The sequence below is a fragment of the Neomonachus schauinslandi genome, chromosome 5 (assembly GCF_002201575.2).
Source record: "Neomonachus schauinslandi chromosome 5, ASM220157v2, whole genome shotgun sequence".
In the NCBI taxonomy this organism is placed as follows: domain Eukaryota; kingdom Metazoa; phylum Chordata; class Mammalia; order Carnivora; family Phocidae; genus Neomonachus; species Neomonachus schauinslandi.
In genome coordinates, this window is record NC_058407.1 from 71,940,226 (window position 1) to 71,953,852 (window position 13,627).

At 36.1% G+C, this 13,627-nt stretch overlaps 1 protein-coding gene and 1 non-coding gene across 2 annotated transcripts in view; one reads left to right on the forward strand and one right to left on the reverse strand.

The window, feature by feature from the left end:
* SLC2A13 (solute carrier family 2 member 13) overlaps positions 1 to 13,627 on the forward strand; it is a 357,230-nt gene that overhangs the window by 110,812 nt on the left and 232,791 nt on the right. The window lies entirely within an intron of this gene.
* LOC123325007 lies at positions 8,155 to 8,292 on the reverse strand. Its single transcript, XR_006540175.1, has one exon. It is a non-coding gene; the product is annotated as a small nucleolar RNA SNORA67 (small nucleolar RNA).

The window sequence follows — 13,627 nt, forward strand, 5'->3', positions numbered from 1 at the left end:
GTGTTTTTGTTTGTGTTATTACATGAGATAATGAAAAAAATGTGTAAGTGCTCAATAAATTGTAGATTCAATACATGTATTAAAGTTAAAAAACAATACTTATTGAGGGTTTCTTCTATTTGGAGAGTATTTGTTTTTTTATATCAGAGGTTAAGGCATATTAGGGATTTGGGATGTTGTTAGCCCCTTAGATAATCCACCTCAATAAGAGTCTCAGAATTTACTACCCCACTATGCAACATGCCCAAGGCTTATACCTAAGTATACAAGAACGCTTACAGGTATTTGCGTACAAGGTAACTCTGATTTTTAAATTTTTTGTTGTTTTTTGCTGTCAGCTCTCATTTATTTGGTTAAGTATTGTTTTTGTCTCTCATCTTCATTGATCATTGGAGATAACTGCTTTCTTAGGAAGCTATCACTGCATTAAAAATCATATGTATTGAAATTGATCTAAGATTGTAGTTACTAGAGCAATTAATACACTGTTCTGCTTGAAGCAGAAGTTGAGGCTAGCATAACTTATAAGTTCTCAATAGGTATTGCTTTTTTTAGAAGTCATTTTTATTCCTGGTTATATAACTTAATTTACAGTATTGTATTTGATGAAGTTTCCATTTCTAGATGGTTCTGAAACATGTCGTCCTGTCCTACCCCTATTATGATCTCATCATTCTTCACTGGGAGAGGTGAAGGTGGAAAATAGCACAGGGTAGTGGGACTGTGGCTGATAGGCCTATTAAGTGTTTCTCACAAATCACAGATTTAAATGATTTATTTGTAGTTTTTGTTATGAATTATTAATCATCCTCACCCTGCAGATCAGAATCTCATATGGTGTATTTTTTTGCTCTGCTCAAATCCAGTATAGAGGAGTAATGTCTTTTTCTGTTAAATCATTGTGTGGATTTTTAAACATTCACACACAGTGTATTACCAGAGTTCTAGGAGATCCAATTCATTTTGAGGCATGCAGTTTTTGGAAAATAGTTTTAAGCTGAGAAAGAAGTACTTTATAATTTTTTTCCTTGATGACTATAACCTCCAGAGACCAGGAATTAGACAAATACTGATGTGAGAAGTTGCAGAATGAATAAATTGTAACTTGTATCAAGTCAAGTGGCCATCATTGAAGAACAGTTTCAGAATCTATATTATATCTGTATTATATGAGCCTACTACAGAAATATCTCTACTGTTACAGAAAGCCTTCTCCATTCAGCTACTTTGTTTTTTTGACTGCAGAATTTAGTCCATTACATTTAAAGTAATTATTGATAGGTATATACTTATTGCCATTTTGTTAATTGTTTACTGCCTGTTTTTATAGTTCTTCTGTTCCTTTTTTCTTGTTCTCTTCCTTTGTGGTTTGATGACTCCCTTTAGTGGTATATTTACGTTCTTTTCTCTTTATTGGTTGTGTATTGCAGATTTTGCTTTATGGTTACCATGAGGCTTATATATAACAACTTGTATCTCTAATAGTCTATTATCAGTTAATAACAATTTAACATTGATCCCACTCTAAAACTCAGTGTTTTTACTCTCCCTCCTTCCATATTTTGTATTTTTGATGTCACATTTTACTTATGTATCTCAAGTGATTAATCCACTACATTTACTGTGTATTTACTTTTGTAGTGAGATCTATTGTTTTGTATGTTTTCTTGTTTCCAATCGGTGCCCTTCTTTTCAGCCTAAAGATGTCCCTTTAACATTTCCTGTAAAGGGTGTTTAGTGGTGGTGAACTCCTCTAGCTTTTGTTTGTCTCGTAGTCTCTCTTCTTCAGTTCTGAATGATAACTTTGCTGGGTAGAGTATTTTTGATTGGAATTTCTTTCTTTCATCACTTTGAATGTATCATGGCATACATGATACATTTTTTCTTTCATCACTTTGAGTGTATCATGCCACTTTTTTCTGGTCTGCAAAGTTTCTGCTGAAAAATCTACTGATATTCTTATGGGAATTCCTTGTACATAGTAAATTCTTCTCCCTTACTGCTTTCAATATTCTCTCCTCTTTAAATTTTGACATTTTAATTATAATGTGTCTTGGTATGAGTCTCTTTGGGTTCATGTTGTCTGGAACTTCCCGGGCTTCCTGCAAGTGGATGTTGGTTTCCTTCCCCAGGTTAGGGAAATTTTCAGCCATTATTTCTTCAAACAAGATTTCTGCACCTTTTCCTCTCTCTCCTTCTGGAACCTCTGTAATGCAAGTGTTAGTCCATGTAATGTCCTATAAATCCCTTAAGCTATCTTCACATTTTTTCTTTTTACCACCTTGACTGAATGAGTTCTACTGCCTCATCTTTCAATTGCCTGATCCTTTCTTCTGATTTATCTAGTCTGCTGCTGAACCCCTCTAGTGTCTTTTTCAGTTCAATTATTATATTCTTTAGCTCTGTGACTTCTGTTTGGTACTTTCTTACATTTTTCCATCTCTTTGTTGAAATTTTCACTGTGTCCATCAATTCTTCTTCCCAGTTTGATGAGCACCTTTATGACAATTACTTCGAACTCTAGGTAAATTATCTGTTTCATTCAGTTTTTTTTCTGAAGTTCTATCTTGATCTTTCATTTAGAACGTATTCCTCTGTTTTTTCATTTTGCTTGACTCTCTGATGATTTCAGTACAGTAGATAAAACAACCACCTCTCCTCAGTCTTGAAGAGGTGGCCTTGTGTAGGGGGTGAACCTTGTCTTTCAACCCTGCCCCAAATATTTGTCGGATCTCAAACCTTTGTGCTTGTTCAAGCAACCTATTTTTAATAGCTCCCAGTAGTTGAGGATATGCCAAGATGTGTCAGTGTCCCTAAAGGGAAATTTTTAGCACCTAGATTCAGGCTGACTAGAAGCCAGATCCTTAGATAGCACCTTTAAAGTTGGCGGATACATACAGTCCTGTGGGACTTCAAGCACAAGCCCTGTTAGCCAGGTGATCTGGCAGTGTTCCCTAGCTGACAGTTGCAGAAATTGAGGTTCTAGACAAGTGTATAAGCTCTTCTATGGAAGATACTGGCGAGCTGGAGGAAGAGGGAGAGCATCAAAATGGCATCCCTAGCCTGCGTTCCTTAGGAGTAGCTCTGTAATCCACCAGGTGTATGCCAAACCTGAAGCCTATCCCTCGGGCCAAAGCTCCAGAACAAACTGAGGCCTCCTTCACAGAAAGACAGGGGGTATGCCTCGTTCTGTCTGTTCAGTGCCCTGGGGGTGGCAGCCTTCCCACAGCCATTTTTCTAATTGCCATAACATCATAGGACCCAGAAATGCAAGCCCCCCTGGCCACCAGAGCCTGGCAGTCAAAGGGTGTCCCCTGGGCAGTGGCTGCAAAAACCATGGCACCAGACATAAAAACCAGGACACCAGCCCTGTGTAAAGCTCCTACCCCCCTACCCCCAGGAATCACTGGTACTCTGGAGCACAGAAGACCTAGATTACAAAGATAGCTCCTGCCCTTCAGGGTCTCTAAAAAGGATTAGAGTCAGCACTTAGGTGCTGCATGTTTAATTAGAAGGCTGCCCTTTAAGCCACAGACATAACATTTACCTAATAGGCCTTATTTACAGAAAGACTAACTCCTGGGTCTATTGCCTCCTGCTGTGCCCTGGGAAAGGTAACTGATTAAGAATTCTTTGTTGGTTTAAGTCCTTTGGGACTTACAGTCATAAGCCCATGTATAAATGCTGCCCACAGCAGACTCACTTTAGATGTAAGGACACACACAGACTGAAAGGGAAGGCATAGAGAAAAGATACTCCATGTCAATGGAAACCAACAGAAAGCTGAAGTATTTATATCAGACAAATTAAATTTTAAAACAAAGACTGTAATAGACAAATACGGGTGGTACATAATGATAAAGGGCTCAATCCAACAAGAAGATACAACATTTGTAAGTATTTATGTACTCAACATAGGAGCACCTAAATATACAAAAGCAAATATTAATAGACTTAAAGGGAGAAATAGACAGCAATACAATAGTAGTAGGGGGTTTTAATACCCCACTGACATCAGTGGATAAATCATCCAGACAGAAAAGCAACAAGAAAACATTGCCCTGATACCAAAATCAGACAGGGACACCACAGGAAAAGAAAACACATGCCAATATCCCTGAAGAACATAGGTGCAAAGATCCTCAAGAAAATAATAGCCAACTGAATTCAACAATGCATTAAAAAGGATTACATACCATGATCAAGTGGGGTATTTATTCCAGGGATGCAAGGATGGTTCAACATCTACAAATCAGTCAGTGTGATACACCACATTAACGAATTAAAGGATAAAAATTATATGATCATCTCAAAAATGCAGAAGAATCATTTGACAGAATTCACCTTCCATTTCTGATTAAAAACTCTTAACAAAATGGGTATGGAGGAAATGTACCTCTATACAATAAGGGCATATATGACAAGGCCACAGCTAATACCATGCTCAGTAATGAAAAGCTGAAAGGCTTTTCTCTAAGATCAGGAATAAGACAAGGATGCCCACTCTTGTCACTTCTATTGGAAGTCCTCGCCAGAACAATTAGGCAAGAAAAGGAAATAAAAGGCATCAAAATGGAAAAAGTATTAGCAAAACTGTCACTATTTGTAGATAGCATGATATATTTGGAAAACTCCAAAGACTTCATCAGAAAACTGTAATAAACAAATTGAGTAAAATTTCAGGATACAAAATTAGTACACAAAAATCTGTTGTGTTTCTATACATTGATAAGAAACTATCAGAAAGATAAAATAATCCCATTTACAGTTGAATCAAAAGTAATAAAATTCCTTGGAATAAATTTAGCCAAGGAGGTGAAAGACCTGAATGCTGAAGACTGTAAGACATTAATAAAAGAAATTGAAGAAGATGCAAATAAATGGAAAGATATACTTTATAGATCGGAAGAGTCAATATTGGTAAAATGTCCATACTACTCAAAGCCATCTATAGATTCAGTGCAATCCCTATCAAAATTCCAGTGATATTTTTCAAGGAAATAGAACAAACCGTCCTAAAATTTATATGGAACCACACACACACAAAAATCCCAAATAGCCGAAGTGGTTTTGAGATAGAACAAAACTGGATGCATCATGCTCCCTGATTTCAAACTATATGATAAAGTTATAGTAATTAAAACTGTGTGTTATTGGCATAAAAACAGACACATAGAAAAAAGGAACAGAATTGGGAGCCCAGAAATAAACTCAAATATATGGTCAATTAATTTACAACAGAGGGGCCAAGAATATACAATGTGGAAAGAACAGTGTCTTCAGTAAATGGTATTGGGAAAATTGGATAGCCACATGCCAAAGAATGGAAGTGAACCACTATTGTACAGCATACTCAAAAATTAAAACAGATTAAAGACTTAAATGTAAGACGTGAAACCATAAAGCTCTTAAAAGACAACATAAGGTATAAGCTCCATGACACAGGTCTTGGCAATGATTTTTTTTTTAAATCTGACACCAAAAGCAAAAGCAACAAAAAAAATTAAGTGGGATTATGTAATACTTAAAAGCCTCTGCACAGCAAAGGAAACCATCAAGAAAATGAAAAGGCATCTTAGTGAATGGGAGAAAATATTTGCAAATCAAATGTCTGATAAGAGACTAATATCCAACATATATAAAGACCTCAAAAAAATCAATAGTGAAAAACCAAACAATGATTCAAAAACCAAACAATCTGATAAAAATTTTTTTAAAAATAGACATTTTTTCAAAGACTGGCCAATAGGTACTTGAAAAGATGCTCAACATCACTAGTCATCATGGAAATGCAAATGGAAACCACAGTGAGATATCAACCTTATCCCTATTAGAATGACTACTAAAATGACAAGAAATAAGAAGTGTTATTGAGGATGTGGAGAAGAATGAATCCTTGTGCACTATCGGTCAGAATATAAATTGGTGTGTCCACTATGGAAACCAGTATGGAGTTTCCTCAAAAACTTAAAAGTAGAACTAACAAATAATCAAGCAATTACATTTTTGGATATTTATCCAAAGATGACCAAAACACTACTTTAAAAACATATATACAGCTCTGTGTTCATTGTAGTATTACCTACAGTAGCCAAGATATTCAAACAACCTAAGTGTCCATCAGTGAATGAATGGATAAAGAAATTGTTTTTACACAGACACACACACACACATATACACACAATGGAATATTTTCACTCATATAAAAAAATGAACAGTTGCCATTTGTAAAAACATGTGTGGACCTTCAGGGCATTATGCTATGTGAAATAGGTCAGAGAAAGACAAATACCACAATGATTGCTCTCATTCAAAACAAAAAAACCCAAAAAAACCTCATAGATAGAGAACAGATTGGTGGTTGCCAGAGGTGGAGTGGGTAAATGGATAAAGAAATGGGTAAAGAAAGTATAAATTTATTTTGAAAATAAAACACCTTTTCATATAATGTGTATTTGTAATTTGCATTTATAACCTGAAATTGTTCATTGTAAAGCTCAGTCTTCTAAGGTGATTTTTAGGTATGGTTAATTATGTTTTTGCCACCAGAAGAGTCTAAACAGTGTCTTCTGGGAATTGTAATTCGTTGATAATGCTTCATTTTATGTTTCTAATGGGTTACTATTGGTAAATAATATTTTAATAAAATTCTTACTAGAATTGCTAGTTAGATAATGTGTTAATAGCTGTCAGAATTTAGAGTTCTTTGAACTAGTATCAGAGATTCACTCATTTTAAAAGCAAATTTACTGGGTTTTAACATGTAATATTTCCTTTGCCCAATTTCCATATACTCTCCTGTATAAAGTGATGAAATAAACAGATATTTAATTTAATTTCCAAGTCAGAAACATGTTAACTGCTTTAATTTTTTGAATAAAGGTAGAGATAATAACAAAAAGAAACTATAATAATAGTTGCTACAAATAATAAAAAATTTCTTTCTTTGCTTAGTAGCCTCTAGACATTTCACTCTTGAAATTGTAAGAACATGTTTACTTTTCAATTATGTCATTCTACAGTAAGAATCTGTATAATTTGTAAGATTGACTATCTCATAAAAATGTCAATTCTTTATTTATATTTGACAGAAATTTCAAGTATTCCAACTCAATAAATTTAATAGGGGAGACTCATCCCACAATCTTGGAGTTTATTTAGTGTGAAATGGATATTTCTGAGTGTTGGTTAATAAAGTGAAGACAAATAAATATTATCCTATACATTGTTTCATGTTGAAAATATTTCAGTGTTTAGATTGCTCAAAATATTTTTCCCTTGAAAATAACTTATTTTGATGAAAAAGCATGAACTGAAGGTAGGTGAATGAGTATATGTGAACAAGATGATTTTAAACTAGGTAGTTTCAGTTATCTATGAAAATTTTGATTTTGCTTGTTTTCCTTTGCTTTTTATTTTAAAATATCAATTATTTAAAAATGTAGCACTCAGGCAGTGTAATACATAAATGTTGGAAATATTTTATTTCTGTTTATATATTGCAGTGTATACAGAATTTAAATCCTATATAAAGATAGGAATCTGCAGATAGTACCTCAGTAGACAGAAAAATGCAAAAATATTGAGCATCAAGAACAAATACACATGTTGTGCTTCTGTTCTCAGTAACAGTACTTGTTCAGGAAAATGTAATAATAGAATTTTATCTTAATAAAACCATTTTAATGAACTGTGGATACTGAAACATTCCTTTGGGTTAGATGAATGCTCCATATAACATTTTGTTTTGCCCCAGAATTTATATTCATTCATTCATTAAAAGAAAGTATGATAGGTGTCTGTCCCTGAACTTTCTCACCTTCTGGGTCCCTTGATCCCAGAATTGGACCCTGGCTGGGCCCAACAGCCTCCTCAAATGAGGTTAGCAACATCAAGGGGCATGTCCTCAATGGTTGTGTTGTAGACAGTTTCCATGTCCGAAGAGGTCCTCCTGTCTTCTGTCACTGTGTTGATAACCACACCCTTAAGGGCTAAAAATGTCTGCCATGACTAACTCTGTGGTTATAGTTTTCCTTGTTGGTGGGGAAGTCATGGTTGATGGCTGAAGCAGTCTGCTGCACATCAGTGTCTGGTCCATATCAGGAAAGATGACAACTTCAGTATGAGGATGGGGAGACAGAAGGACTTAGGCATATATGTAGGCAGTCAGAGGTCAAAAGGAAATATCACCTTACCCCCACAAACATTGGGTATGCCAGATTTCATCCGGTTGCTATGTTTCTGGGTGTTGGGGTCACTAGTTGGCCCCTTGTAGAGGGGCTTACCTTGGAAGAACATGCTATGTAACATCTGTGAGTGGTCAAATGGATATTTTGTGTAAAAGGACAGTAATGTCCTTGTATGGGCATTATTGGATGATCACTAGCATTTTATTATCTTCAAGCTTATGTAATTCTTTTATAAACTCTTACCAGTTTTATTGTTTCTTCTATGTGTATCGCTTACCTGCTGAGTCACTTAGCCATCAGACTTGAAGAACCAGGGTCTCTAACTCATGTTTCATCACTTACTATTTTAGGGGGATTATTTTTACCTTACATGTTTCTAAAAGACTCTTTCAGTTCTTGTATGTATGTGCGTAGTGGGGTAGATACAAATTAATTGTCACTTTATAAAAAATGCTAATAGCCAGGGGAAAAGGGGCAACATGGTCACTTACTACATTTATGATGCCTATTTGATAAAAATTTATCAGTTGTTTGCAAGAAGTGTAGCTTTTCCTGATATTGAAAGATGAGATCCAGTTTGCTCCATTGGTCCTTATAGAACAGACATTGTGATGTAGTAGGTCTGCTCATCAGCAGATTCTGTAAAATAGTATAACTTGATTTCTTTCTTTCATATTATGATTAAAGGTCAGTTTCAAAAAGGTGTTTTGAGTAAAATTCTGAAGGATATGCAATTCATTCTTCTTTAAAATTTTTTGAGATATAACTCAACATAAAATTGATGTTTATTACTTTTTATTTAGATAGTATAAATTTTATCCTTGGATCAAGGCTTGCTGTCAGAAAGTTATGTATTCCATGTAACTTTGGCCCATCAGCAATTTGCCTTTTCTCAACTAACAAAATGTTATTATGTCACTGGCTTGCAAGGAGAGTGAAAAGTGGCTTTATGAAACCCCTTCCTAAGGTAGTTATGTAATCCTAGTCTATCCATAACCATTATTAATGCCTTCTAAAATCTTTCCTATATGTTTATCTTCCTCAGAAAGCTTTGAGCCCTTCAAGGGAAGGGATTGTGTTATTATGATACTCTAGGAGTTTTGGGGACCTAGGAGAGTGCCTGATTTGTGGCATGTGCTCAAAAATTTTGTTGTATAAAAGAATGAATTAATGAAGATAATTTTTTTTTAAGACTTTTAAAGGAAATTGCACTCATTTTATGTTTCATAGTGCCTGCTATTTGGAAATTATACTTATTTTTGTTACTCTGTTGGCCCATTTCTTCACCTGCTTTCAGTTGTAATAAGCAATATGTCATTCCTTACGGTCAGGATCAATGCAGTAGAGTGATAGGCAGTTTAAGCTTTGGAGTCAGAGCTGGGTGTGAATTGTAGCTCTGCCACATTTTAAATATGGGTTATTGGATATATTAATCTCACTTTTATCTCTTCATTTGGAAATGGATAGAAAGTAGAACCCCCTTCATAGAGTGGTTTGTGAGGATTGAGACAATGTGCGTAAAGTACTTAGCCTGGCATATAGTAAACGCTTGATAAAACACGTTTAATCATAGTTGATATACAGATACTTGACTTTCTCTTCATGCTAAATAAGCCTAGTTTCTTGGGGCGCCTGGGTAGCTCAGTTGGTTAAGCATCCGACTCTTAATTTTGGCTCAGGTCATGATCTCATAGTTGTGGGTTCGAGCCCTCCCGGTGGGGCTCCGCATTCAGCAGAGAGTCAGCTTGAGATTCTCTCCTTCCCTCTGCCCCTCCCCCTGATCGTGTACTCTCTCTCTAAAATAAATAAATCTTAAAAAAAAAAAAAAAGAGCCTAGTTTCTTTATCCTGATTAAAATCTAGTTATCCAGTAGTTCTCCTTAATTTCAGTTAGCTGAAGAAATATTTATAGCCTAGGGAAAATACATGTGGTAGATTAAACATTATCTAGTTAATAATGTCATCTAGCTACTAGGTTAAATGTTGCCTTGTATTATTAATTATGGGGATCTGTTTTCTTATGTTGAACTTCTGTTGTATTACCTAGTTATTTGGCCTCAACAAGAACCTTCTAAAATTTAAGATGATTGATATCTTAAGAATGTTACATTTGTTGACGAAACCAGAATCATTTTTACTTCAGACTAAATTCACTTTGTGATTATGTGCAGAATTTCAGCAAATCTAATTTTATTTATAGACCTTTATGTCCCAGTGGTGCTAAAATAAATAAAGTGAATTTTGTAAGATTATAGTTTCAATAACCCTGAACATCATTACATCCCAAGAATAGAGTGCTGACTTAAATGTCAGAAGACTTTCATTCTTATTTTGATTCCCTTGGTTATTAATTTGTGACCTTGGGCAAGTCATTTAACCTCACTCTTTTTCATTTTCCTCATCTTTTCCTGCCTTCCCTACCTCACAGAATCATTATGAGAGTGAAATGAGAAAATATTTGGGGATCGTAAAAACTGTAGAAATCTAAGATTTTTGTGTGTGTTAATGGCAGTGTTCTGTGATGTTAATTTTTTAGACAAGATCATAGCATAGGCTGAGGCCATGAAAATGTGTCTGTTCACCTGACTTTTTATTCCAGGTCAGTGTCAGAATTACTCAGGAACTGCTTTTTTTTTTTTTTTTTTTTTTTTTTTTTTTAAAGATTTTATTTATTTGACAGAGAGAGACACAGCGAGAGAGGGAACACAAGCAGGGGGAGTGGGGGAGGGAGAAGCAGGCTTCCCGCCGAGCAGGGAGCCCGATGCGGGGCTCGATCCCGGGACTCCAGGATCATGACCTGAGCCGAAGGCAGTCGTCTAACCAACTGAGCCACCCAGGCGCCCCACTCAGGAACTGCTTTTAATGATTTTTTTTTATAGTTCCCTTTGAAAGAAAATTTGCAGTCATTACACAATAGCTTGGTATCTGTTGCCCTGCCCAGTATTTGCAGCCACTTAAGCATTGCAGTTCTTTTAGTTGAAGGCCCAGCTTAAGTAAATGCCAAAGTCAGCAGATAGAGTTGCGGAATCTTGCTGAAAATGGCTGAACATACCAGTGTTTGTCCTTCTGTTTCCTCAGTCATGTTGATATTCATATGCATGTTAACATAATTTCTCGTAAATGTCCATGCCCTCCCACCTTGTTACCTTTCTTGATGAGGACCTGGAGCTTTTGAACCTTGAGGAGTGCATTTCAGCCTGCATGTGGAGCTTGTTCCCCTTTTAGTATTTCCTAGTTTTTACTGTTCCACTGAGACTGAGTGGAAGTGGAATGTTATGGGCTAAATTGTGTTCCTCCAAAATTCATACGTTGAAGACTTAACCTCTACTACCAGAGAATATGATTACATTTGGAGATAGGGCAGAGGTGATTAAGGTTAAAAGGGGTCATGTAGGGGGCGCCTGGGTGGCTCAGTTGGTTAAGTGTCCAGCTCTTGATTTCGGCTCAGGTCATGATGTCTGCTTCGTGGAATCTCCATTGGGCTCTGTGCTCAGTGCGGAATCTGCTTGTCCCTTTCCCTCTGCTCTTTCCCCCCACTTGCTCTCTCTCTCTCTCAAATAAATAAAATCTTAAGGAAAAATAAAAAAAGAGGTCATGTGGGTGGGCCCTACTCCACTATGACTAGTGTCCTAGTAAGAAGAGGAAGAGACCCAGGGATGCGCGTGCATAGACGAAAGACCATGTGAGGACAAGAAGAGACACCAGGATGTGCTTGCAGAGAAAGACCATGTGGAGACACACAGAAGGCGGCCATCTACAAGCCAAGGAGAGAGGCTTCCAGAGAAGCTCAGTCTGCGGACACCTTGATCAAAACTGTGAGAAAACAAATTTCTGTTGCTTAAGGCTCCCAGTCTGTGCGATTTTGTTGTGGCAGCCCCAGCAAACAAATACCGAGTCTCCCAGATCCTGAGTGCTGGGCCTTCTCGGGGTGTGTTCACCACTGGGATTGTAAAAAAACACCTTAGAAAGACTCCATAGTCCACGTGTAAATACAGTTTCGATTTGAATTTAGTAGAGGCTCACAGATTTTACAGTTTGTAAATTTTTTTTTTTAATAAGCTACTTTTAGGCATGGAAAAGACAAGATAGTATTTGAGATAGTTTATTTAAAAGCTTACTTTACATCTTTCATAGTTTGATACACTTTTTTTGCCTTAAAATTATGGAGGAATTAATGCAAATGGCTTAAAATCTCCTTCATAGACATACACAAGCTAAGTTATTTTGGTTGTTTTTTGTTTATTTTAAATCCTTGCATTCCCGTATTAGTTACTCACAGCAAGTGTTTTGATGTTAATATAAATGAAACAGTCTAATTTATGTATGAAATTTTGGGGGGTGGATCTTCCATGTCATCCATTAATGATTTTTTACTTGGCTTAATTTTGATTTTTAAATATTGAATCCTGTTTATATGCCTATTCATGGAAATGGCCATTTTATAAGTAAAATAATGATACTGACTTTTCACACACAGTGCTGTACAATTTTAAAATGCTTGCACATGCGTATCTCAACCCATTCTCCAAAAACCTTTTGGGGTTAACATTGCTCTCTTAATTTTCTAGGAAATGATTCCCAGAGGGGCTAGGATACTTTCTCAGTGTCACACAGTGGATTCATGGATCCCATGTTTTCTGAATCCCCATCCAGAGCTTTTTTTCTGTTTCTTAGACTCAGGGACACCAAGCCCCAAGGACTGAGAGACACATTTGACATGTGTGTACACATGTGCTGTGTGTGTGTGTGTGTGTGTGTATTTTCCCTTAGCTTGTTTCTAGTTCTTCCCTTTTCTGGTAACTTTGTGGCAAGTATGTTACTATGGTAGTGGTGATGTGCATATTTTCTTTTGGGTACTTATGTGTGCATGTGTGCACTTAAACACATGTATGTGTGTGCAGCAGTACCAAAATACAGCTTGAAGCAGTGAAAAGATTAGGCTCATCATCTATAAGCTTGGATAGCAGGATGGGTGCAACTTCTGGCTGAAAATAAAATTTTAAGACGTGCATAGCTGTTACTTCTTATTTCAGTGGGTACCAAAATCTGTTTATAATGGTTAAAGGATAGGTCTTTAAAGAAAATTTGTTTCTCTGGAAACACATCACCTGTAATCTTCAACTCCTAAGGTAGACAACCTCTATGAGGGTTATGTATTAGTATTCAGATAATTATTAAGCTAGCTCATTGTTCCCAGACCTAATACTAAATCCCTGTCTTTCACGTTTCCTAGCAACTGACTTACACGTGGAGGTTGCAGAAGGAAAGCCATCAGGGACTTGCTCTGCATTTCTCAAACAGCATCTGAGAAATAGTACCTAGACTACATTGTTTCTCTTCACGGTTTCTACTAAAATCTTGCCTTTTATGTTTATTAGCTTCTAAAAGAGGATAGTCATAGAGGATGAACATGAAAAATTGAGTAGTGATGATAAAACA